The following is a 26904-nucleotide window of genomic DNA, read 5'->3' as shown; positions in this document are numbered from 1 at the left end:
AAGGGTTGGTCATTTGCTTTGGAAGTTAACTGTAGTCAATTTGAAATTATTTCCATTCTTTCAAACCAAGCAGCACAAGGGATCATTTCACTGTGTAACCAAAGTAGTCGAAGGATTGAGTCTGAAATGGTGTTCCTGAGTTCTGCAGGACCAAGATCCTGCCTTTCCTGTTGTCTCTCTGTAGAAGATTCTATGTGTTTCTGAGTTTTTCCTGCAAAATGTTTTTATTTTATATGTTAGTTATCCGGCCTCTGAAAGTCCCAGTAGCATGGGTGTCTGTTAGGGCAGCCATATTGTGTCAGTTCGAAGACACTTTTCGTAATTGCTTGCTCTGCAAATGCCATCTTTTGCAGTACAGCTTCAGACAGAAGTAATAGAGCTGAGAGGTGGTCTAAGACCCAGATCCTTACAGAGAGGGTTATTTCTCTGGATCCAGTCAAACACATCTCTTGTCTGGGACTGGGACAGTTGTTCATTTCACAAGCTTTCCAGATGATTCTGGCTTGGGTGACCCAGGAGCCACTGTTTTGGAAAACAGTGTCATTCTCTCAAATATCTCCTGCAAGAAGAGAATACAGAGTATCAAAAGGACTACAGACTTCAAGACAAAGGGGGATCCTCTAGTCTTTATTTAGCACCTGTTTTAACTCTGGCACTGAGTTTGGCTTGCATATAGTCTTGTTACATTAACTTGATCAAATTCCATCCATTGTCCTTTGGCTCAAGTTTTGGAAAGAACCAGATCTCATTGAATATGAAATAAATCTCAAATGGCTATAATAAGTGGCACTCAGGTATCCAAGTGGGGCTGGGTTCTGGAAAATATTATTCATCTCTAGAGAATATAGACACTTTTCTGAGTCTCAGTGCAAGCTCCATTTGTTGCCTGATATTCTGGTGTGTTTTTTTTTAAATGAAGCTCAAAGCATCATTATTATTTCTTTAATGTAGAAGCTTATTGGTTTTCAGAAAATATTGGTGGCAAGAATAGACTTCGACAAATGGGTTGTAGCCAGATTTAGATCATGGTTGATGAATGTACAATCCCAAGCTAATCCTTGATGGCCAGAATTGGTTTGGGATGGAAAAGACCTTTAATTATGGTGGAGAAAAAAGGATATCAAACATGTAGTCAGGAGAACTGGTTTTAGTCTCAGTTCTGTAATACACTAGCTTGGAGACCTCACCTCTCTGAGTATCAATATTTTATCTGAGGAGAAAAGTGGTGCTAATAGTGCCTCTTCATGGCACAGCTTCAATGCTAAAATGAAATTCATGTCAGTATCTTTTCTCTTCTTTTTCCCCTTGTTTCTTTATTTCTTGTCAGATTCCCTGTAACCAATGTTGGCCCAAGAAAGCTCATGATCCACCTGTATCCAGCTTTCCAAGGGCTGGGATTATAGACATGCACTACCATGTCTAGACTGCCTATCAGTATTTTTTTTTTTATTTCAGTTCTTCACAAACAACTCTCACAATTTTTGACATACCCAGGTAGATAACAACTGTTATTTTCTTGTTTTTATTTACTCTTTAAAATATCTGAGGGGCTGGGGATATAGCCTAGTGGCAAGAGTGCCTGCCTCGGATACACGAGGCCCTAGGTTCGATTCCCCAGCACCACATATACAGGAAAAAAACGGCCAGAAGCGGCGCTGTGGCTCAAGTGGCAGAGTGCTAGCCTTGAGCGGGAAGAAGCCAGGGACAGTGCTCAGGCCCTGAGTCCAAGCCCCAGGACTGGCCAAAAAAAAAAAAAAAAATCTGAAATATCTACCTTGCTCTCAGTCAAGGAAATATCTGTAGAAATATAATTCCAAGGTAATGACACATTTCCCTATTGTATAATAAATACAAAAAAACTCAAGATAGTTTGTCTATATGTTTTTATCCATCCATTCATAAAATTAATGCCCTTGTAATATAAAGTAGAGTAACCTACAGGTAGGTACATATAAAAGCTTCAGCAGTAAGTCCATAGTAAATGTTGAACATTACTTTTAATTAGGTAAAAATAGATTTTATACTTATGAAGTAATTATTTAAACAAGAACACTTGGTTTCATTCTTCTTTTAAATCTTTAACACAGGGTTTGAAATTCCTCTAGCTTCTTTAATTAAAAAAACCCAGCATAGGTCTTATAAATCCCAATACCATTAGATATATTTAATGTCATAGCTTTGATTCCACATTTATTTGTGCATTAATAAACATTTCAGTTCCTTAGCGTCTCATTTTAGTGTTAAGTCAATAAACAGCCATATCTTAAGATAGATTTTCGTATTACATGGTTGGTAGATCGTTAATGTTCTAAGGGTGATGTTGGATGGTTAGAGAGATAAGCTACACATTAAATTCGTAAAGGTGGTTTGGTGAGTCTTTTTATTTTTATTTTTGTGGGGCTTAAACTAAGAGCCTCACATTCTTGTTTGCTTGTTTTGCTCAAGGCAACACTTTTGTACTTGAGCCATCCTCTGCTTTTGTTTGTTTTGCTGGCTACTTGGGGATAAAGAGTCTCATAGATTTGTCTGCCCAGGCTGTTTTCTAACCATGATCCTCAAAACTCAGCCTTCTGAGTAGCTAGGATTACAGGCATGGGTCACCCATGCCAAATGCTCTGTGGGTCTTTATTTAACCATAACACATTGAACATCAATCTGGAATCTCTGTAAGGAACAAATGGAGACCTTAGAAGCTTCAGTCTGGTAGGATGAAAGTCATTGGAAGTACCTAGTATACCTAGGAGAAGAGCAATCAGGTAGGAGAAGGCTCAGGTATCCCAGCCCTGAGATGGGTCCTGGGGGAAATTGGTGACTCTGTTAAGAAGACAGCAATAGCCAGAAGAGATTGAGCAATCGAAGAGGGGGTGAGCAAGAATATCACAGCCCCGAGACTTTGCATTTTCCTTCAGAATGAACAGGAAGCCATGTGGGGTCCAGGCGAGAGACACTTTGTGGTTTGATAGCGCTTGAATGAGCGCAGGAACGGACGCCCTGTTTGGAGACTGCAGTTTGCAACTGCGGGCATAAGGATGCTTTGCACTAACGTGCTTTGCATGACAGGTGGACAGCGGGGTACTCAGTTTCTGCGTACAGTTTAAAAGCCTAATAGACAGTAATCTTCTGATGGCATGGCTATGGGATAAAAGAAAATAAAGACTCAAAGAGTGCTAGGAAGAACAGAGGTTCTTAGGGAAAGTTTTCTCTTTGCCACATTTGTCAGATTTTTTCAGTACGTACATTCGCTTCCAGATCATTCTGTGCAACCTCCTTCTGTAGGTGGCAAAGATCAGTTAAAATTCACGTCTCTAGTGTAGGTGTATATATTTCTGGCTAGTGCCCAGGGATCCCTTTTGCTCTAGCAGCGCAAAACCATCCATTAAAGAGCTCAAAATAAATAGAGGGTAATGCTTGCTTTTTGACATTTCTCATCCTCAGGAGTAATGATACACAACCTGTGCCTTCAGAAAGAACCCTTTCTCCAGAATGCCCCAGATGGACTGAAATCATCCAGCTGCACTTGAGTTATTTCTCTCTCTCTCTCTTGTCTGCTTTTTTTTTTTTCTTATTCCCATAAACCTAATCATAGATTATTTCCTGGATGTTGGTTGAGACTCTCCCCTTACTTCTCTTCTGAACATCATGACCTTCATTATAAGATGTCTGATGTGTTCCTGTTGGCCACAAGCTCATTGCTTTTCACGCTGTTCACAGCTGAGCAAACAGTTTTACTGAGCAGAGTGAGCAGAGCTTACAAATCTCCCAAGTGAGCTGCAATGTCCCAGTGGCTCTGGGAGCCATCTCTCAGTGCTGCCCCCTAGCGGTTCACTGATCTGCTTTGGCAGGTCTCATTAACAAAGGTCATTTTGCTAATGTTGGTTGTATTGTGTTTCTTTTTTTAAATTTAACTTTTATTTTGTTGTAAAGGTAATGTACAGAGGGGTTACAGTTACATAAGTCAGATAATGAGTACATTTCTTGTCAGATAATGAGTACATTTCTAGTCGAACATTGTCACTCCCTCTCTTGTTTTCCTTCCAGTTTCCCTCCCCCTTTGTTGTGTTTTTTTTGTTTCCTTTGCTGCTGCTTTCGTTTATATATATATATGTTTAACTCATTTATCTATTTTTTATTTTATTTATTTAAATTTATTTTTCATTGTTTTTGTGTAGTTGATATACAGAGGGGTTGCAGATGCACAAATCAGGTACCATCAGTATAATTCATTTTGAACCATTTTTCCATTTCTGTCACTCTCTCCCAATCTTTTCCTCCCATCCCCAATCTATAAGATGTCCATTCATTGCCTACATAGGGTCTAGTGAGTATCACTGCTGTATTTATTCCTCCTTGTTCCACTATTTTATGTGCCCTCCTTTCCCCTCCCAAAAACAAACAAAACAAGGAAATGAGAACAAAACCAGCCAACGAAAGAACCTGTTGTTTCCTTTTTTTTTTTTTTTTGGAGTTCATTTCCTACAATATTATTTTATATGATCATCTGTCTTCATGGAAATTTAGTAATGTTGCACAGACAGTCTAATCTATGAAGTCTTGCTTGGGCTTTAGCAATACTTGGAGTCTCATTTCTCCCTGAAATACTACAATATTCTAATATTCTCACTGCCCCTCCCCCATGAAGTCTTTCATGACTCTGTCCCGTTACGTTACCTCTCTCCTTCCTTCTTCCACTCAGAGTATCCAAGCAGTTCCACAATGCTACATATCAGAGCCTCCTGCCTAAGCCTGTCATTAGTATCTGCCGTCCCATTGGCTGTGACTTCCTTGGGATGGAAGCCATCCTCTTGGTTTCAAAGCCTAGCATTGGTTCTTACCACGTTCATTTCCGGGAGCTCAAGTATACGATGCCTTTCTTCTAAGTGCCTCCTGGTGCCTGGTATGAAATCTAAAGTGAGCATTGACTATGTCTTTAATGATCACAGGGAAAAGAGGGGTTTCTATTGCTCACATTTCTTTCTAAAGAAAATAAAAATGGCCGGTTAGCTTCTCTGACCTTTTGGAGCCCCACGCATTTCCGTTCCCATGGAAGGCTTCTGTGTTCTCCAGATGAATGTCCCTAAGATGTACCCCAGGCTCGCTGAGGACCCGCTTTCCCTTTCATGCAGCAAAGGCCAAGTCAGCAAGGAGACTCCTGCCACCCACCCCAGCCTACTTCAGACTTCATGCATTTTGTATTTGCCTTCTCTGGGCTCCGCCAACCTAGTACTGCGCTTACATAAAAATTCAACCCTCTGGCATCTGATGAATAAAATAACTCACTGGCCAGAATCCAGTCATCTGGGGTGGTGGTGGGGAAAACGGGGGTGATGGGAGGAAGGAGATTAAAAAAGACATCCAGCTCCTTGTCTGCGGGGCATCATTCCATCCCAGTGGCCATTGGTCATTGAGGCAATGCCATTTTCCCACCTGGTGAGTCTTTGCAGTAGCTAGCATGAAAATGAGATACTGAGGATACCCGACAACGATACCAGCTGCGCGATGTACAGACTTGCCACCTCTCTGACTGTTGCTGCTTCCTGTAAAATGGGAATACTACAATGGACCACAGGTAGTTGCTTTCAGTTTAGCTTGGTATTTTTTTTATTTTTAAGAATCCAAGGAAGAGAGGGGGCACAGGGAAACAAATAGTCTGTGATTGTAAGTTAACTTGATTCACAAAATAAGTTGGAAATGATCTCACTTTGCAAGAGAGCCATTGGTAAAGTGAAATTGGAAGAGAGGGGAGCCGAGAGGAAAACAGAACACCAAACCTGTAACACTCTGAGCCCAGTCTCGGTACATGGCAAATGCTCAGGAAATTTCCATTGGTCTTAGTTCCCACCTTTGTTACTGCCATGTTAGCAATCTGGTGTGCATGGTTAATAACTATTTCCATTTCAAGTATTCCATAAATGCTTCAACTTCAAGTGCATGGATAGGTTTTCTCATTTAATGATTATAGGGATCTCTCTCCTACTTTCCCCTTTATTACTTTTTTAAAATTATCCTTACATCATTGTACAAGGGATTGCAGTTCAACCAGTCACTTTGTGAGTACAATGCATCTTGTTATTTTTATTGTCAAGGTGATGTGCAGAGCGCTTACAGTAACATACGTTAGGCAGTGAGTACATTTCTTGTCAAACTTGTTACCTCCTCCCTCTATAATGGATCTTGATCAATGTCACCTCTTTCATTATTCACCCATCTCTCCCAACTCCACCTTCTCTTTTATTTGTAAAGCAGAGCAGCTACATTTTATTATTTGCATAAAGGAAGAAAGTGAGGGTTAGGGACCGAAAAGGCTAGATCCAGGAATTGGAATTCTAGACACTTTAGACCTCACCTTGTTCAGACTTGTCATTTTATAAAGGGAGGTGTATGTGTGTGTGTATGTGTGTGTGTGTGTGTGTGTGTATGTGTGTGTGTTTGTACACATGAGGTGAGTACTGGGGCTAGAGCTTAAGGTTTTTCATGAGGTTTTGTGCAAGGCTGATACTCTGCTACTTGGCCACACTTCCACTTTCATGGTTTTCCTGTTTAATTGGAGATAAGAGTCTCTCAGATTTATCTGCCTGGGCTGTCTTTGAACTGTTTTCCTCAGATCTCAACCTCTTGGGTAGCAAGAATTTCAGGTATGATTGAGAGAGAAGGCATCATCCACTCAGTGTTAACATGGTAAGTTCATAATTATACCAGGACTCACACACACTCTTTTTGGGTTGCGTTGGTGGACAAGACAACCAGGTGTGAAGACATTGATTGCTTCACATCAGATGTCCACGACTGGTGTCAGGAACTCCGGACTCCTTGACTCTATGCAAATAGGATGACAGGCCGGATATCGGAGTCGGTTCATGTGTCATTTCCTGTCACGGGCACTCGAGGTTGGATTCCAGGAAGATATTTGAGGACTTCCTAAATACTATGAAAACCTTGCCTGAGAAGCGCCATGCAAATGAAACCTTTTTCCCAGCGTAGTTGGAAGAGAAGATTTAGCTGATGGGGAAAGTGATGGTGCTTCGTAAAGCACATGTCACTGGAGTGGAATAGCCTCCTTGGGTCTGAGGCTCTGGGGCTGAGTCTGAGTGCAGGGCCCCACGCTCTCACAGAGGACTGTAGGATTCCATATGAGTGCCCCACTGGCTTCTAATATGATTTTTATCCCTGGTGAAACCACCAGTCATCAGAAGAAGATTTATCTGAACCAAAATCAAAACAACAGTCCCCTTCTTTTTTTCTTTGCCAGTCCTGGGCCTTGAACTCAGGGCCTGAGCACTGTCCCTGGCTTCTTCCCGCTCAAGGCTAGCACTCTGCCACTTGAGCCACAGTGCCACTTCTGGCCGTTTTCTGTATGTGGTGCTAGGGAATCGAACCCAGGGCCTCATGTATACAAGGCAAGCACTCTTGCCACTAGGCCATATCCCCAGCCCCCAACAGTCCCCTTCTTTACTCTTCTAAAAATGTGTGCTTTGCCTGCCAAGGATACTTTTTTTTTTTTTTTTGCCAGTCCTGGGCCTTGGACTCAGGGCCTGAGCACTGTCCCTGGCTTCTTCCCGCTCAAGGCTAGCACTCTGCCACTTGAGCCACAGCGCCGCTTCTGGCCGTTTTCTGTATATGTGGTGCTGGGGAATCGAACCTAGGGCCTCGTGTATCCGAGGCAGGCACTCTTGCCACTAGGCTATATCCCCAGCCCCAGCCAAGGATACTTTTGAGAGCTGGGTTATTTTCCCTTTGTTTTCTCTCCTCAGTGACACACTGATAATGATGATACTTAAAAAAAACAACCAGTAGTCATGATTTAGCAAGAGCTCTCAGTCATAGGAAGGAAAGATGCCAAGCTTGAGGCTGTCTTGAGGTCTGGCAGATATTATATTTTTGTCCTTGATGTCTGTGCTTCATCAGAGAGGTTGTTGGGCAGCTAAAGGCTCAGGGGATGAAGGCTCAGGGAAAGATTATCCCACATGGAACACGAAAATGCCTTCTGTCTCTTGTCCAAAGAGGAAATAGACACTCCTGATTGGGGCGACTGCAGGACAAAGGATGCGTACTCCACTCTGGGCGAGGACTTGGGATTGAATAACTGGAGCTGTCCACGGAACCAGACAAGACCCAAGATTCAGTGAAGAGCCACCGGGAATATTTAGGCCTTCACAGTGAGGCAGTCGGACTCCATGAAGAAATCTGATTGCTAGTCTGGTGAAAAGGGAGGAGTTGTGTTCACCATGTTTAATCATGGCCCGATGACAACAGCTGCTAGTAAATAAGAACTGAAGGGAAACAAAGCATGTGAGATGTGAATCGATACTCTCTCCAGTCTTTGGAAAGTTTTGTGGCTTGCTTTCTTTTTTCTTATCTCCCAACCCAGAAATAATTTGTCTCTTTCTGCCTTGGGTCCACAGTGAAATTCTATCTGACTGGATCCTGTTTTGCAAAAGAGAGGGCAGTCTATACAACGCAGAGGTTTTGACTTTATCAAAGCAGGACTGCGAGTCCCTAACAGTGAACGTGATGATGATTAGTTCTTCGAGAGGGGTAAGAACGTGTAGCTTCTGATGAATACTTTTCAGCCCATCGAATACAAGTACATTTCTAGTGATATCTTCTTGAAGCTGAATTAGAAATACTCCACCCTTCCAAATTGTGAGGGAGCTAAGGAGAAATAACACACACTCTCTGATTTCAGATTTCAGAAGAAGCTGGGTGCAGTAGTTCATTCCTATCATCAGTCCCATTTGTGCCCAGCTTTTTAAGAGGCTGACCACGATGAACTCATGTGTTTGAGACCTGCTTGAGCAACCTATCAGAGGCCATACCTCAGAAATATGCAAAGAAGACTACAAAATATCTTAAGGTAAAACAAATGGCCTTCAATCTAATACACATATCTCACAAATATTGAATAACCTCCTTATCTAAAAGCACAAATAATGTAATAGAAATGTGTGTGTGAGAGAGAGATAGAAAGAGAGAAAGAGAGAGAGAGAGAAGAAGGGAGGCAGATAGTAAAAGGGAGTAAGAGGAAAAGGGAAGGAACAGTAAGAAAAAAAAGGGAGAGGTATAGAAAGGAATGGGAGGAGACAGAGAAGTAGAGAGAGGGAGGAGGAAGTAAATAGATGTAGATGATATTAGTAACAAGATTTCAGTTATTCATACTGGGTAATGGTCAAACAGTTTTTTTTTTAAAATCTGTCTTTTATAAGAGAGTTTGCTAGAAACCCTTGATTCCTCTTTTATAGATAAGGACACTAGAGCCCAGGGGTATCATAAGAAACCCACGGTCAGTCCGTAGCTGAACTTGGAGCAAGGTCAGTGGATTTTCCATCCTTTGTTTAGTCTCTACTCTGATAAAAGCTGGATTTAAAGAGAAGTGCTTTCTAAATTTAAAGGTTCACCCAGAACATATATCTCCCCTCCCCCCCCACTGGCCTCTAGGGAAACGGCTTTCCAAAGGACACAATGGATGTGGATGTTGGTGATGATGGCAACAACTCAGTCCAGGCAAGCTGTTGAAAAAACCTGATCTGAAACAGAGAGCAAGAGTGAGAGAGCATACAGATGACAAACCATTAGCAAGGTCATTCATGGTTTTCTGGAAGTGAGGCCTGGGACTGTGGCCTAGTGGTAGAGTGCTTGCCTCATATACATGAAGCCCTAGGTTCAATTCCTCAGCACCACATATATAGAAAAAGCCAGAAGTGGCCCTTTGGCTCAAGTGGTAGAGTGCTAGCCTTGAGCAAGAAGCAGCCAAGGACAGTGCACAGGCCCTGAGTTCACACCCCAGGACTGGCAAACAAACAAACCCCAAAACATGGTTTTCTGGAGTTTAGTCCAACAAGGCACTTGAAAATCAATCTCAATTTCTTTCTTTTTATTTTTGTGCTGGTCCTGGGGCTGGAACTCAGGGCTTGGGCTCTCTCCCTAAGCATCTCTGTGCTTGAGGCTAGCACCTTACCCCTTGAGCCACAGCACCACTTCCAGCTTTTTCTGAGTAGTTTATTGAATATAAGAGTCTCATGGATTTTCCTACCCCTGCTGGTTTCAAACCATGATCCTCAGATCTCAGCCTCCTGAGTAGCTAGGATTACAGGCATGAGCCACCAAGCGCCTGGCTTCTAATATTCTTTGATGGCGTTTTATGCAAAAATTTATTACACAGAAATATATTTTTATGCATATTATTTTATACTAAGAAAAATCATATCCTTGTTACCTCCCTGTCATTGTTCCTCTGTCCTGTGACTAGCAATGTCTTTATTGTCTATCCTGTTTACCACAGGAATTTATAATGCTTAAGAGCATTTGGGTATAGGGAATCTGTTGACATTAGAGATGATTCATTGAGTAAATTGACACAAATTTATTGTGACTGCAGGTCAATGTGCTGACATCAATTCTCCCCAGCAAAATTGCCTTATCAGAACACAAAGCAGTGAAGAAAAGCTTCTATTTTTCCTTTCTCTCAGAGAAACCATTCCTGAACCTTCTGATAGAGGTGTTGAATATTTTTTTAAAAGTAATTATTCCCCTAGGAAAAGAAGCTTTGAAACAGCTTCATGGGTTTGTGAAAAGAAAAACGCCAATGAAGAATATCTGATTTTTTTTTTTTCATGGCAACAAATAAGACATGGTTTCTGGCCAAGCCTATGGTATTCAGGCTGCATTAAGGCATGCACAGTTTGAGTGGGGTAGCATTTGAGTGTATTTGTATGATAATCTATGCCATAATCTATGGATTCTCACACTGTGTAGCAAGGATAGGAACTCCCCCTCCCCCAAAGAACTTGCAACGTTCATCAGGCTAAGTGGCACACCACTATGTTTCTGGCTACTTCTCCCTTTACATCCTTTCATGTTTGTTGATACCAACTGGTCTAACAGGCAGCAGCAACTCTGAACAGGTGTTGGATCTTACATCTTTGTGGCTTTCATTTACATTTGTATCACTGGAGTGTTTGAACATCTTTTTTTTTTAATTGACCATCCTGTATATCATTTATGTTTTTTCCTTTTGAGAAACAACTTTCCAAGTTTTTTCCCCATTTTTCATAGGGTTTTTTTTTTAATTGCTGAGTGATTTTGAATATTAGCCTCTTAGCTGATAGGTCATTTGGAAATGTTTCGCTCTATATGGCGATGATGTTAGTACTCTTGTTTGATATAATTCCACGTGTCTGTATTTATTGTCACGATGATTTAGAGGTCATTACCTAAAAATTACTGTCCACAACAAATGTCACAGAGCTTTCCCCCTAGGTTTCCTTGCAGTTTTTGGATAGTTTCAGGCCTTATAACTAAGTAATTAATATTGAGTTGATTTCTAAGTAAGGGATGAGACAAGAGAGCCTGCATGTGGGAATATAGAATTCCAACATTATTTATTGAAGAGACTCTTTTTCTCATTGCACATTCTTGGCATGTTAGTTTTTTAAAAAAAATCAATTTAAAAAAATCAATTGGCCATAGATGTTAGTTCATTTGAGGGCTTTTTATCCTATTCTGTTGTTTTCTTTCTTTAAAAAAAAAATTGATCTGAGACTAGAACTTGAACTTGGTGCAATACCTGACGCTTTCGTTCACTGGGTAGTTGCTCTACCAACTGAGCCATGTCTCCAACCCCATTCTGTTGTTCTATGGGCATGCTTTATTTCCTCTGTAGCCAATAGGAGAGAGAATTGGCAGATAGGATTGCAGGAGAATGAGATTAGGCCACTGAAGTGTCCTGCAGTGACCTTTAAGTGTCCGAGGAAAAGGAGGAATCACACAGCTCTCACTTTAAATCAGCAGCTAGCAATGATAAAGCCTAATGAGGAGAGCATGTCAAAAAACAGAGACAGGCTGAAGTGCTCGGCCTTCCCTATTCTGTAGTTAGCCAAGGTGTCAGTGCACAGGCAAAGGTCTTGAAAGACATTAAGATGACTACTCCAGAGAACACACACATGTTAAGACAAGGGAACGATCTTGTGATCAGGAGAGCAAAGTTGAAGAAGCCAAAGCTGAATCTTTTTTTTTGGCCAGTCCTGGGCCTTGGACTCAGGGCCTAAGCACTGTCCCTGGCTTCTTCCCGCTCAAGGCTAGCTAGCACTCTGCCACTTGAGCCACAGCACCGCTTCTGGCCGTTTTCTGTATATGTGGTGCTGGGGAATCGAACCTAGGGCCTCGTGTATCCGAGGCAGGCACTCTTGCCACTAGGCTATATCCCCAGCCCCCCAAAGCTGAATCTAAAGCGAGCCTCAGCCTTCCTTTCTTCCATGTTGTGAAAGATGAGGAGGAAAAGCTGGAGAAGAAAAGTTTGAATCTAGCAGAAGTTGTTCGTGGTGTGGAAAGAAGGACGATGCTGCCATAACAAGTAGCTGCACAGGCTGGTGTCATGGCAGCAAATGATTCAGCAGATCTACTGGAGATAATTTAGGAGGGGACCTACCTTAAGCAACCGATTCATTCATTCATTCATTCATTTGCCAGTCCTGGGGCTTGAACTCAGAGCCTGGGCACTGTCCCTGAGCTTCTCTGGCTCAAGGCTAGCATTCTACCACTTGAACCACAGCGCCACTTCTGACTTTTTCTGTGTATGTGGTACTGAGGAATCGAACCCAGGGTTCATGCATGCTAGGCAGGCACTCTACCACTAAGCCACCTTCCCAGCCCAAGCAACAGGTATTCAGTGTGGGTGGCACAGACATAGCAGAAGAGGTCATCTAGGACTCCGAGGGCAGAGGGAAGTCGCTTCCTGTCTTAAAAGCTTCAAAGGATCAGCTGACTCCCTTGTTAGAGCTAATGGAGATCCTGACTTGAAGTCCAGGTCCCTGTTTATTTGCCAATCCATGGGCCCTTAAGAATTACAGTAAATCAACACTGGCTGTGCTTTACAAATGGAACAACAAAGCCTGGCAAACAGCACATCTGTTGGCAACATGGTTTTGCTGAATATTTTAAGCTCACTGTGGAGACCTACGGCTTAGGAACCATCTAATTAATGATTCTTTTCAACATATTGTGGTTCGTTAATAATGCCCTTGGTTTTCCAGAAGTTCTGATGAGGAGAGATGGAGATAGGAACGATCCCATGGGTGCTTAGGAAACACGCTTGGTTGTACAGCTCATGCTGGGCAACTCAAATGGAAAATCCTCCGGAAACGGTTCAGCATTTTCCATGTCATTAAGACCATGATTCACGGGAGGAGGTAAAAGCATCCACATTTCCAGGAAGTTGTTTCAACTCTCTTGTTCATGCTGAGTAAGTTTGCTGAAAATGTGGGACTAGAAAGAGAACCAACACTGGAAAAGTCAGCTGGGAGAAGTGACTGGATTACTTGACATCTCATGGCTCCCTTCCCAAACCGCTCTGCTCCTGTTCTCCCCCCTGCTCCCCCCCCTCCCCCCGTCTCATAATCTGGCCAGTGCTCTTTCGCTGTAGTCCTTCTACTTTGACTTGTGTTTCCTAAAATGTATCAGGATCTGAAGTGAACCTTCAGGAGAACAGAGAACAAAACCAGTCAATCTTGGGACCCCATCTCTTCTGACCACAGAGGCACATTTTTTCTCCTCAGAGTTGTGGCTCCTGTGGTTGCTTGGGAGGCGGGGCATAATGAACAAAGAGCCCGAGAGGATAACCTGGAACTAAGCCTTGAGTCTCCCTGCTCTCCTCTCCCAATCCTCGAGCCTAATGGAGAGGCCTGCCCGGGGCTCTCTCTGTCCTTGTGTGTAGACACGAGGATGTTGCAGAATATTCCGCAAGCATGCCACTTTCCCTGCAGGTCACATGGCCTTCTCCATCCTGCAGTAGATTGACTTGGCCATGAGTTCTTGCTCAGCACTTTGGTTAGCCCTGGTGCTTTCACCAATTGAACCATGTGTCTAGTCCAGCATTTTGCTGGTTAACTAGTGATGGTGTCTAGTAAACTTCGCTGCCCAGAAGTCTTTGAATTGCGATCCTCTATGTTTCAGCTTCTGCCAATAGCTAGGATTACAGGTAAGAGACATACATCTCATATTCTTAACCCTAGAGGACCAGTATCTGGGATGAATGAATGGATTCTGTTTAGTGTACTGGTCCCAGGTTTCCCTGCCTCCCCCATCCTGGAGCCTAACATCAGGCCTGGGACCTGTGCTTGAGTTTGTTTTTGTTTTTATTTCATTTAAGGCTAGTGCTGTACCATCTGAGTAACATCTCCACTTCTGGCTTTTTGGTGATTAATTGGAGACAAGTGTCTTAATGCTCTTTCCTGCCTGGGTTGGCTTCAAACTGTGATCTTCAGGTCTCAGCCTGTCGAGTACCTACTATTATAGCGGTGAGCCACTGGCACCCAGTGCAAACTCTTTTCAAAGAAGATTCTTTTTTTTTTTTTTTTTTTGGCCAGTCCTGGGCCTTGGACTCAGGGCCTGAGCACTGTCCCTGGCTTTTTCCCCCGTTCAAGGCTAGCACTCTGCCACCTGAGCCACAGCGCCCCTTCTGGCCGTTTTCCATATATGTGGTGCTGGGGAATCGAACCGAGAGCTTCATGTGTAAGAGGCACGCACTCTTGCCACTAGGCCATATTCCCAGCCCCTCAAAGAAGATTCTTGTGTATTAGCATGTTATTAGTTGTATAAGGAAAGGTCTTGTGATATTTCCATACATGCATACAATGTATCTCAGTTAAACACATACCTCTATCACTTTATTTTGTTCCCTCCCATCCCGTTTTTTTTTTTTTTTTTTGCCAGTCCTGGGGCTTGAACTCTAGGCCTAGGCACTGTCATTTGGCTTCTTTTGCTCAAGGCTAGTGCTCTACCTCTTTGAGCCACGGCATCACTTCCACTTTTCTGGTGGAGGTAAGAGTCTCATGCACTTTCCTGCTCTGGCTAGCTTTGAACCCCAGTCCTCAGATCTCAGCCTCGAGAGTAGCTAGGATTATAGGCATGAGCCATCAGTGCCTGGCTTCATTCCTTCCTTCTTAAAATCAAACTCAGGCAGGCACTGGTGGTTCATACCTGTAATTCTAGATACTCTGAAGGCTGAGATACAAGAACCTTGGTTTAAAGCCATCTGGGACAGAAAAGTTTGTGAGACTCTTATTTCCAATTTTACCAAGAAAACAGAAGTAGAGCCATGGATCAAGTGACACAGCAGTAATAGCTTTGCACAAAATGGCTAAAGGACAGTGCCTGGATCCTGAGTTCAATCCCTTCTTCACACACACACACACACACACACACAAACACACACACACACACACACACACACACAGACATTTCTGCCTGAGCTGTTTTCAAACCTAAGTCCTCGGGTCTCATCCACCTTAGTAGCTAGGATTATAGGTGTGAGTCACTGGCACTTGGCTTCAAAGCCTTTTGTAAACCCCAACCTGTGTGTGTGTGTGTGTGTGTGTGTGTGTGTGTGTGTGTGTGTGTGTTTGAGTAATTCTACATAAAATGAAATTCTTAGGACGATTATTAAGAATCAAATGAAATGGCATAGATAGATTTAGGTTATCTTTGCAAGTTAGGAAACCAAGATTTAGATATGTCGAACATGCTGTGTAATTATTCTGTGTAACAACAGGGAGCACGGATTTTTGCATTCAAAAAGTGTTACTGATGTGTTCTTGTGGATCTTCTATACGGGAAAAGCAGTATACTAGAATTGATTCATAGGCACTTTGATAAACACTGAAATACTTGAACTGCTGAATCGGGTTAACCGAATGGGAATGGACAAGGTCGGCATAGTGCCGGCTCCGTGGGAATTTGTATTTGTGTGTACCCTTTATCTCTTTGATTTAGAAAGGCTGTGCTCATACATCCTCAGACACACTTAGGAGAGATGGTTAATCGAGCCCGATGGCCAGGGGCCAGCCCAGGATGCTAGTCAGCACCACTTGAAAGCGCGCTCACTCCCTGGGAACTGACTTACATCCATCATTCTTTGGGGCAGGGTCTCTGCAGGGACACAGCAGCTGTCAGTCTGTGTCCATCCCACTGCTCCATCGTGAGAGGCCAAGAGCCAGGGACCTCATTTTCTTTTCCCTTTCTTTCCAGGCGGAAGTGAAGATTTCTGTCTCACAAAGCAGAAGGGCACACCTGCCCTGGCATCCACAGTCTCTGCTCCTCCAGGCAATAAAGCAAGCGCAGAAGCGAATGTCCCCTGCTGCTGACCTTGTTACAGAATGGGTATGGTTTGTGTGTAGGAATGGCCATCTGCCACCTGTGGGTCTTATTTTCTGACTTGGGAAGTTTGGGCCCAGCTGATCAGTTGTTTGTCTGATTTTATGGTTTTTATTCAGAAACCAAAAGGAGGTAGAATCAGAACCTGAACTTCAATCAGAGTCTTTTCACAGATTTGGATTGTGTTTTTTTTTCTTTTCATGTATTCATCAAATCACTTACTTTATTATAGATCAGGTGTTTTTTTTTTTTTCCTTCTGGGTCAGAGTTTCCCCAAGTTATAATCTCTGGAAGAAAAAAAAACTGCATTGGAATCTCCTGGTTGTACTTGTTGAAATTCAGAGTCCTGGGGCCTCCTCTAGAGTTCTGTGTCTCTGGGAGTGGAGAAATTTGTTTTCAACACTCAGTTGAGGAGCTGGGAATGTGGTTCAGTGGTAGAGTGCTTGCCTAGCATGCACAAAGCCATGGGTTCGATTCCTGAGTATCACACAAACAGAAAACGCCATAAGTGGTGCTGTGGCTCAAATGGTAGAGTGCTAGCCTTGAGCAAAGGAAACTCAGGGACAGTGTGCGACCCTGAATCCAAGCCCCAGGATTGGCAAAACACAAACAAAAACACTCAGTTGAATGACTCCTACTAAGAAAAATATCATGTGCATTTTATTTTTTAATTTTGTAATAATCTTACAAGAATATGCCAAGGTAGTGCAGAGAGCCAGCCCCTCTTAGCTTCTCTTAACATCAACATCTTACTTAACCAGAGCCTCCAAGCCCCAGAACTGATATCAGCTCTCATGTGAGACCTCGGTGAGATCTACAGCCAAGGGTTACTGCCCCATGTCATAGCCTCACGTTCTACACAGCAGTGGCCACATTCCAGCTCCGAGGGCCACTGGAGCTGACTGATCGAGTGATATAAGCATACTGAAAGTCAAGTCACAGTCACAGGACTGTTGATGCTGAAAGGCCGAGCTGACAGAATGGGAGAAGACACAATGACCACAATGACCACTCTCATTCTCTCATCTCATTGAAGGAGATATGCCGGCCTAGAGCAAAGTCAGGGACACACAAGTCCATATCGCCGGGCCCCAACTTTTCCCCCCTCTGTCCTATAACAATCTGCTTCTGGTTAAATTTCTTTCTCTCAAAGACAAGAGTTCTGAAGGATCAAAACCTTCCTACATGACATGATCCCTCTGCAATTATCCAGAGAGAAGAATGTTGGATGCAGTTCTGTTCTCTCCAACTTGGGGCTCAAGAGCCGGGTTAGAGCATGAAGGATGGCTAAGCCCTCTCCACACCCCCAGGGCCCCAGCTCCTGAGTCAGAGAGCCTGATTGCAGGGACCACCCACCTCCAGCCCCGAATGCATGCACTGTGTACTGAAATGGATATTTTGTGTATTCAGATTTGACATTTGGAAGAGTATTTCTATACAAATTCAAATAGGGCACCCAAATGGGGAAACACTGTGAACTTGGCACAGTTAGCGGTTATAAATGGGAGACGTGATTGGTAGTGAGGAGAGAAGTGACATGAATCAGTGGGCACTTGGCAGGAAGAACTAAGTCATCCCAAGGTTATCCCCCCCACCATTTCCTTCCATGTAAGCACCTCAGCTCTTGTGTGTTCGGAGTGTGCTGGGGGGCTACTTACTCCTCCAAACTTGGCCTTTGCTCCTAGCTTGGTGCATAGAAAATAATTATATTCTTGGGAGAATAAGCAGTCACATAGTCAACTATTAACAAAGTTGCATACAGTCAAGATAAAGCTTGAGTTTGTATGTTACCACGAAAGTTCACAAAGTCATTTGGAAATTGCTTGGTTTTTACTTTTAATACTTTTTCTGGTTTATTGTCTCTAGGGTTTGGACTTGGGCTTTGGCACACCAGGCTAGTGTTCTGCCAACTTGGGCTGAACTTCCAGTCTTGAAAATTATTCAGAGTCTCATGCTTTTGCTTGGCTTTTGGGCTCAGGCTGGCACTCTACCACTTGAACCAAGCCTCTACTTTTGGCTTTTTGGTGGTTAATTGGACATGAGTTTCATGGACTTTTCTGCCCAGTTTGGCTTCAAACTTCAATTTTCTGATCTCAGCCTCTTGGGATATAGATCTATCTATCTATCTATCTATCTATCTATCTATCTATCTATCTATCATCTTTCTACCTACTTACCTACCTACTTACCCAGGCTGATTTGATATCTTGGCCCTGGTGTATAGTGCTTTGATAAACATGGCTGTGATTGTGGCTTTGCTGTATCCTGGTTTGTAATCTTTTGTGTATATGCCCAAGAGTGAAGCTGCTGGATCATAGTGTAGTTCTATGTTTAGTTTGTTGAAGAGCCTCCGAAATGCTTTTCAAAGTGGTTGAATAAGTTTACATTCCCACTAACAGTGTATTAGGACTCCCTTTTGCCATATGCATACCAGCGTTTGTTATTGTTTGTATTCTTGATGATGGCCATTCTAATGGGGACGAGGAGGAATCTCAGGGTTGTTTTGATTTGTATTTCCTTTATGGCCAGAGATGTGGAGTATTTCTTCATGTTATCTGTTGGCCATTTTCACCTCTTCTGCTGAGAAGTCTCTATTTAGCTCATTAGCGCATTTATTGGTTGGGTTGTTGATTCTTTGAGGGTTTTGCTTTTTTGAGCTCTCTGTATCCTCTGGATATTGAGCCATTGTCTGATCTATAGCTGGCAAAAATCATCTCCCATTCATGTAGGCTCTCCTTTTAGCTTCTTAGCTGTGTCTTTTCCATGCAGAATTTATTTTAGTTTGATGAAATCCCATATCCCCTTCTTTGATTTGTGGTGCCCATCATTGTATTCCGATGTGCATGCACCTCTGTTACTCCATCAGAACACGAGCCAATTAGAGTGCGTGATTTCCTGGAAGGAGCCGTGGCTGAGATCCTGCTTGAAGGACTGCAGGAGGATGAATGGCGGCCAGGGAAGCGTCTGTGTGCTAGGTGGGTGGCCCCACCCTTCCTCCAGATTGTGATGTCTCTCCTTTCTGAGGTAGCTTTTCATCAGAGCCTTCCAAAAAGCCACGCCCGCGTGACTTTATTCTGACTCATATGTTTTAAGAGAGAACCGGTGTTGGGAGTTTCTCTCCATTCCCTTCCCACTGTGCCTCTGATCTGGGATCCTTCTCCAGTAGTGGAGCTGTGGCCTAAGTGGTAGAGTGCTAGCCATGAACAACAACAACAAAAATCTCAGCAACAGTGCACAAGCCCTGAGTTCCAGCCCCAGGACCGGCGCAAATATAAAGGTGCCTTGGTATCTGGCACTTGCTTCGTTATTTCCACACCTCAGTTGGCAGATGGGACGACTCCTTCCCCATTTCCTAAATAGTAGCCATATGATTAAGGGGTTCCCCTGCCCACAGGATTTGTCTTCTACTGGGGACAGAAGGAAGCCAAGGAGATCAGAAGGACTCATTGAAGATGAAATCTCTGACAGGTATCTCCGACTCTGAGACACACCTTTCCTGTCTGACCCTCCCTTGTTTCACACCACGACAGTTAAAGATGGTGGTGGCTCTCCTGTTTCTCGGGGCAAACATCTTAGATGGGCTGGAAACCTTATCTTGACTGACACATAGCTTTCAACTTCTGTGCTTGCTGGGGTGGGTAGGTGGAGTGGAAGCTTGCCTGGACATGGAGGGACATGAGCAGAGCTATTACTTTCTTAGATCTTCATTTTAAGTAATAAACACACTGACTTTCACACTGTAAGTGCAAACAAGGATTGTACTAGAAAACCAAGTCTCATAGTCTCAAGAAAGCTAACCCTTCTTTATAAGCCACTAATTAAATGCAAACCTTCCCTGCTTTTGTGAATGAGTGCCATTATCCCAAGGCCAACTCAGTCCTGAGAATATTGGAGGCACATTGATATTTGTTTGTTTGTTTAGTGCCAGTCCTGGGGAATGAACTCCGGGCCTGGGCGCTGTCCCTGAGTCTTTGTACTTTAGCACTTGAGCCACAGCTCCAAATTGGCTTTTTTTTTTTTTTTTTGGTGGCTAATAGGAGATAAGAGTCTCGTGGATTTTCTTCTCTGCGCTATCTTTGAACCGTGATTCTCTGATCTCAGCTTCCTGAATAGGTAGGATTACAAGTGTGAGCCACCAATCCCTGGAGACACGTCGCTTGTATAGATTCCCCCTTGGTAATTCTCCAAAGCCAGAGAGAGGAGTTTATCCATTTTGAAGTCCCCTAAGTAACAATCTTTTTATCAATATTGGAAGGAAGCTTGTTTCTGTTTAGATTCTCAAGTTATTTTGTGAGTCAGAAGAAAAGGAAAATTCCACTGTGAAATTGCAGATTTTTCTGATGTTACGTAAAAGGAAAGTTTAGTGAACTGGCAGATGGGTGAAGACAAGCTGGGCAGTCAAGGCTCATCTTGGAAAAAGACAGGATCCCAAGTGAGTGTGTAATGCCAGTGTCAAGTTCAATGAAAGATTTCCCTGAAAAATGCCCCAAAGTTCAACAGGACCAGTGTTTCCTCTCATGACAGGACAGATTTCCTTCTTCCCCTTGCCTCTTCCCCTCTCCTTCCCTTTCCCTTCTTCTTTCCCCTCTGCCTCTCCCTCTCCTTCCCCATTCTCTCATTTCCTTTCCCATTCTCTCCTTTCCTTTGTGTTAGTCCTGGGGATTGAACTCAGAGTCTTGCTTTCTCACTTAGCTTTTTCCACTTGAGCTTGGTGCTCTACCACTTGAACCGTACCAACGCTTTTGGCTTTGCACTGGTTGATTAGTGATAATAGTCACAGGGAATGGTGTCCCAAGAATGATGTGCACTGTTTAAATCTTGCTTTCCTGTGTTTTCTTCTCACTGAGTATGTCCCTCCAGCCCTGAGTCAAGTTGACTTTACCTTCATCCATGTCAGGTATATGACTTCAAATGAATGTTTTTAGGTATTCATATGGACATAGCTATTGAGCTATTGTGATCTCATATGATACCCCAAAAGTATTTGCTGTTTTATGATAATTATTTTTGTTTTCTATAGTGTTGCAATTCTAAAGGCAAGAAGAAGGAGTTTAAAAAATTCTCTGAGTTCTGGAGACCATGCAATTATTTTCAAGGGTGAAAGTGTTCCTCTTTTCTGACCAAACTATTCCTTCATAGCCAGGGTAGTAGAATTATAGTATCTATTAAAACAGACCTTTATAGTCATACATTTCTGGAAAAATGCTGGCATGCATTCTTAGATAATGTTACTGCCTTATTTTTCATGATATAGTTATGTTTTTTTTCTTTTTTTTAGTAGTTCTAGGGTTTGAACTCAGTATCCATAAACATGCTAGGCTAGTATTCTATCATTTGAGCCATACCTCTAGCCTTGCTTTTGGATGGTTGCTTTGGAGACTGAATCTAGCAAACTGGTTTTATTTGTTTGTTTAGCCTGGCCTTTTGCACCATGATCATCTACTTCCGAGCCTCTTTCTTGAGTAGCAGGAATCCAGAGATATAACTTTTTTCCCCCTGGGCAACATGCATGTGTGCTTCCTTGTATTGTATTCTATGAGATACTGTTTGTCTAATGATCAGATTCAAAGACACTTCAGCATGAACTCCTAAGGACTTTGTCATGGCCTGCTTAAAATGTCTGACAAAGCCTAGACATAATTTTTCACTGCTTGACAGTTTGATGGATATGCTTACATTTCCCACTGATGAGCTGCCTGACAAATGTTAAACTCTAGAGCAAATATCCAGAGCTTAATATCTAAATATTCCTTGAGTTGAAGGAATCATTGTGGGTGATCATGAGTGGGGCTCTGAATTTCATGGGTGGTGTTACATATCGTCACATTGGACCGAGCTAAAAACAATATTTATCTTTGGCAATGTATCCAATACCTGCTCTGAAATGGGACCATCTGGGTTTGAATAGGCATCCCTCCAGTTATAACTGTGATCGTGTATTTCTTAAAATGTGGACAACTGTAACATCTACTTCAGGGAACTGGGAGAAGTCAATGAAGGAATAAAAATAATCTGTTCCAGGTCATCTCATATACAAAAAAGTTAAGGTAGAGTTTGCTTTTCCTTCCTAAGATATCACCAGTCCACAATTACCCACTTGAAGCACCCCACCCCAGGAACACAAGAGTGGGGACAAGTTCTCTAAGGTTATGATTATAACCCAGCCCGTGCCAGCTGTACGAAGGCAGGCACTCAGCAGGAAGCTTACATTAATGTCCCACAGGACACTGCCTGCTGGGTGTTCCATGCCTGTAAACTTAGTGTCACTGGTTTGTTAACAGTTAGTCAAGAGTCATTGGTTAGGGAAGTGCAGGGCCCTGTGGTTCTTGCCTGTAATCCCTAGCCATTCAGGAGGCTGAGATCTAAGGATCATGATCACAAGCTTGGGCAGGAAAGTCCACAAGACTCTCATGTCCAATTATTCGCCCAAAAACGCAGAAGTGGAACCATAACTCAAGTGGTAGAGCCCCAGTAACAGCCCACGCACGTTCATAAACACATGCACGTGCACACACACAAGTCACTACTTCCTTACTTCAGTTCCTATGTCTAGCCAATCAGTCTTTGCTGAGACTGGAAGCCAATCACCCATCCTTTGGATTGTGAACTGAAATCGATTCTTCTCCTTCAAGTTGTACTTCATCATTGTGGGAGCCCCTATGATCTACCACATGAAAACCTTTCGAGTTACCTTCTTGGAACAATATTGTCTTTCGTCTTCTTGTTCAGGAGTCAGAGGTGCCCGATTGAAAGGGCTCTTGAGTGAGCAGCTGGACAGGAAAAGAAAATAGTCCACACATTCAAGGTGCTCCCATGAGAGCAGCTGACTGTTTCCTGGGGGAGTTTGGTGTTTATTTGTTCACGCATTGCTGCAGCATCTGGCCACACATAAGCTGGTACAGTACCAGGCCATCACAGCCTGATCCAGCAGCCCCATGTTTATCCCAAGCTCTGCCCCTTCTCTCCATCTTCCTACAGCCTTGGTTCGCCCTGCTGCCTCTTGCCTTTGTGCAGTTTGAGCCCTTCTGCTTGCGCCCAGATTGCCTGTTCCTCACATGGCAGCCGGAATGATCCGTGATGGAATAATAATGATAATGATGGGTGCCAGTGACTCAGGCCTGTCATCCTTGCTTCTCAGGAGTCTCGGATCTGAGGACGGCAGTTTAAAGCCCGCCCAAGCAAGAAAACCTGAGAGACTCATCTCCAGTTAACCACCAACAAACTGGAAATGGTTCTGGTGTCCAAGTGACAGTGCTACCCGTGAACAAAAGAAGCTAAGAGACTGTGCCTAGGCTCTGGGTTTAAGCTTTAGGACTGGCATGTGCAGGAGTGTGCGCACATACACACATGCATGTGCGTACACACACATACTGTACACACACACACACACGCACAGCTGTAATTCTAGCTACTCAGGAGGCCGATATCTGAGGATCGAGGTTCAAAGCCAGCCTGGCCAGACAAATTCGTGAGACTCTTATCTCTAATTAACCAGCGAAAAGGCAGAAGTGGAACTGTGGCTCAAGTGGCCGAGTGCCAGCATTGAGTGACAAAGTGAAGCAAGAGTTGTGCTATCAAATCTCAATAAAGAGACAACAATACAGAAACAGTGATCATAAATGACTCTCCCAGGTAGAGCATTCACTTTGTGCTAGGTAGGTTCCCGGTCCTTTTTTTTTTTTTTTTCAACAACTTCACAGAGATGCCATTTCTATATCATGAAACTTACATCTGAAGTATATAATTAAGTAGATTTTGATTTGTTTAAAAGACAGTGATGTGCTACCAGCACCACTGTCTAATTTTAGGACGTATTCATCCGCCCACAGGCCTGGTAGTCACTAGGTGTACCTCCTTACCCTGCAGCCCTGACAGCTACTAATCATTTCCTCTCTGTACAAATTTGCCTAGATTTGGCTGCATATAGAATTTCTTGATGGATTCTTTCTTATTCCTCGGCTCTCTGAAAATGTCATGGCACTGCTTCAGTTCCTCCCATGTCTTTTGATGAAAAAATATGTTTTTAACCCATGCACCCCTTTGCATTGAGAAGATCCCTCTTTCTGTAGCATTCTTGATTTTAAATCATTTCAACATGATGTATCTAGATGCAATCCTCTTTTTGGGTTACCTTACAGGGGCTTTACTGATATTCTTGGATGTATGTAGCTTATTACTTTCCATGGGATGTTTTTGATCTTTACCTGCTAAAGGATTTTTTTTTTCTGGCTCTTCCTCCCTAGGTACTTACCAAAGAGAAATGAACAGAAGCAATAGTCATATAATAGAGAAGCAACATTCATAGGATACAGAAGCAATATTCATTGCTACTGACAAGGAAATGATATAAATATCTACCAAAATAGACAAGGATATGTTAAGATCATCCACACAATGAAATGTATTTCTGCTTTGGAAAAAAACAACAACAACGAGGTGTTAATACTGTCCCTTGTAATCATCATGGTAAGTGAAAACCATTGATTCGGTGATTTCATGTGCATTGAATGAATTTCAGTATCTATGGGGTGTGTTGTGTGTGGAGGGGGGCGGTTGAACTCAGGGCCTCATATTCTTGCTTAAACATTTTTATTGAAGGATGGGGGTGCTCTACCACTGGAGCCATAACTGCATTGGCAGCTCTTTGGTGATTAATTCGAGATATGAGTCTGTTGGCCTTTCTGCCCAAATTGCCTTTGAAGTGACATCCTCAAACCTTGGCCTCCTGAGTAGCTAGGATTACAGGTGTGATACTCTAGCATCTGGCTGAATTTCAGTATATCTTTATTGGCCGTCAAAAGGTACTCTGGTTCTGAGGAAGCTCATCAGGAAACAACAACCACCACCTAATCGAACTGCCGCGATCCGAGCATTTCATCTACTGTTTGAGGGCAGTCCTCTGTAACAAAAGCAGCTGAAATGTATACTTAGCAAGCTGATTAATGAACATGGATTGAGGGACTTGCCCAGAATAAGGAAAATGACATGATGTAATGACATAAGGGCTTGGGAATTAAACATGGCATACATTCTGACTCAATCCCTTATACAATCAATAGTATTTAGAATTTTTTTTGTGTGTGTGCATGTGTGCGTGCACATATGTGCATGCATCAAAAATACCATTTTAGCCGGGCACCAGTGGCTCATATTGGTAGTCTTAGCTACTCAGGAGGCAGAGATCTGAGGACTACAGTTCAAAGTAAGCCTGCACAAGAAAGTCACAGTGATATTCTTACTCCAGTGAACCACCCAAAAGGCTTTAAGTGGAGCAGTGACTCAGGTAACCTTGAGCAAAAAACTCAGGGACCCGAGCAGTCAGGCCCCAAGTTCAAGCCACAAGACTAACACATACATACAAAAAATAAAATAAAACAAACCAGTAATAATTTCATTGAGTGACATATGCTCTTTGTAGTGGAGCACATTCTGTTCAGATGGCCCTGGCTGTCTGATGGGATTCGATATTCTCTGTGGAATTACCCTGGGAGTCATGGAAGCAGCTGGAAAGCCTGCCTTGCCGAGCAGTGCTTCTTCCTTGTCTCTCTCTCTGCAGAGGAATGAAGAGGCTGGAGGTCTGGCTGAGGAGTCTGTTCCCAGTGGTAATTTTGTACATTTTAAATAAAGAGAATCCCATGAGTCAATGAGTCTGTTAACTCATGGCTCTGTAGCCTCCATCAGCTCTCACTGAAGACATAGCCCAGAATGTGTGCCTAAAAGACGTACACACCGTAGAGCTTCCGGCAGTAGAAATACGTGTGTTGATGTTAAGGAAAGGCTCTGCTGTTACTTTTTAAGATAAAAAAGCGCAAGAGGGATGTTTTACAGATTAGATGACTGGGATGAAGCATTGCGCATGTTTGTGTTCATTTAACATGGGGATGAACTTCCACCATTAGTTCACCGTGAATCCTTCCAGGTTCCCTTATGTGAAATCAAATTGATTTTTATACTGGGAAGCTGTTTAGATCACAGTAGGCTATTCCCTGTCTGTATACACTGACAGGTGTCAGAATTTTCTGAGCCTTCCTGTCCAAGAGAAGGAGGCCTGTTCTGCATGGTGCAATTAGGGTTAGATATGTCCACATCTTGGTGGTTAGTGAGGGCCTTCTAGTCTTCGTTGCTGAACACCCAGGAGCAAACAGGGCAAGGAAGAAACTCAACTGATGGTCAAATATTTGAAAAGTCTAGGATCATGGCTTCAGAAGAAACTAGGAAGTGATACAAATGAGAAGCGGTGGGTGGGACTGCTTTGAAGGGGAGAGCTGGAGTGAAGGAGAAAGAACAGCAAATTGCACATCTGTAAACCTAGTCTCAACCGCTGGCATCCATGTGCCATTTTTTTGCCATGCATATATTGTTTCTAAGTCTCCTTGTTGGTTGGATGAGTGATTTGGAAGAGCTGACTTCAAAGACGTTAGCTTGAATACTCTGCTAAGCAGAGAAATTCATTATTTCAATTTCCACTTCGCTGTAGGTTCATTGTGTTGTGAGATTTGTATTATATCTCCATGTGTTTCTTTGTCGTTACAAGAGTTTTCTATGAAAGAACTTCGAAAAATCTCATAGGTATCATCTGTAGTGTCTTTCTCTCTCTCCATATATAAAATACATTAATATACAAATAATAATGTATTATATTAATAAACTGATGCTTAATAATATATAATATTTTATATAGCATATAATTATATATTACCTTACATAGTATACAGTATATATTGTATATATAGTTATATATTAGTGAAGGTGGTATATTTT

The sequence above is a fragment of the Perognathus longimembris genome, chromosome 25, assembly GCF_023159225.1.
Source record: "Perognathus longimembris pacificus isolate PPM17 chromosome 25, ASM2315922v1, whole genome shotgun sequence".
Taxonomy (NCBI): domain Eukaryota; kingdom Metazoa; phylum Chordata; class Mammalia; order Rodentia; family Heteromyidae; genus Perognathus; species Perognathus longimembris.
The sequence above is the reverse complement of the archived record's forward strand: the minus strand, read 5'-3'. Positions refer to the sequence as shown.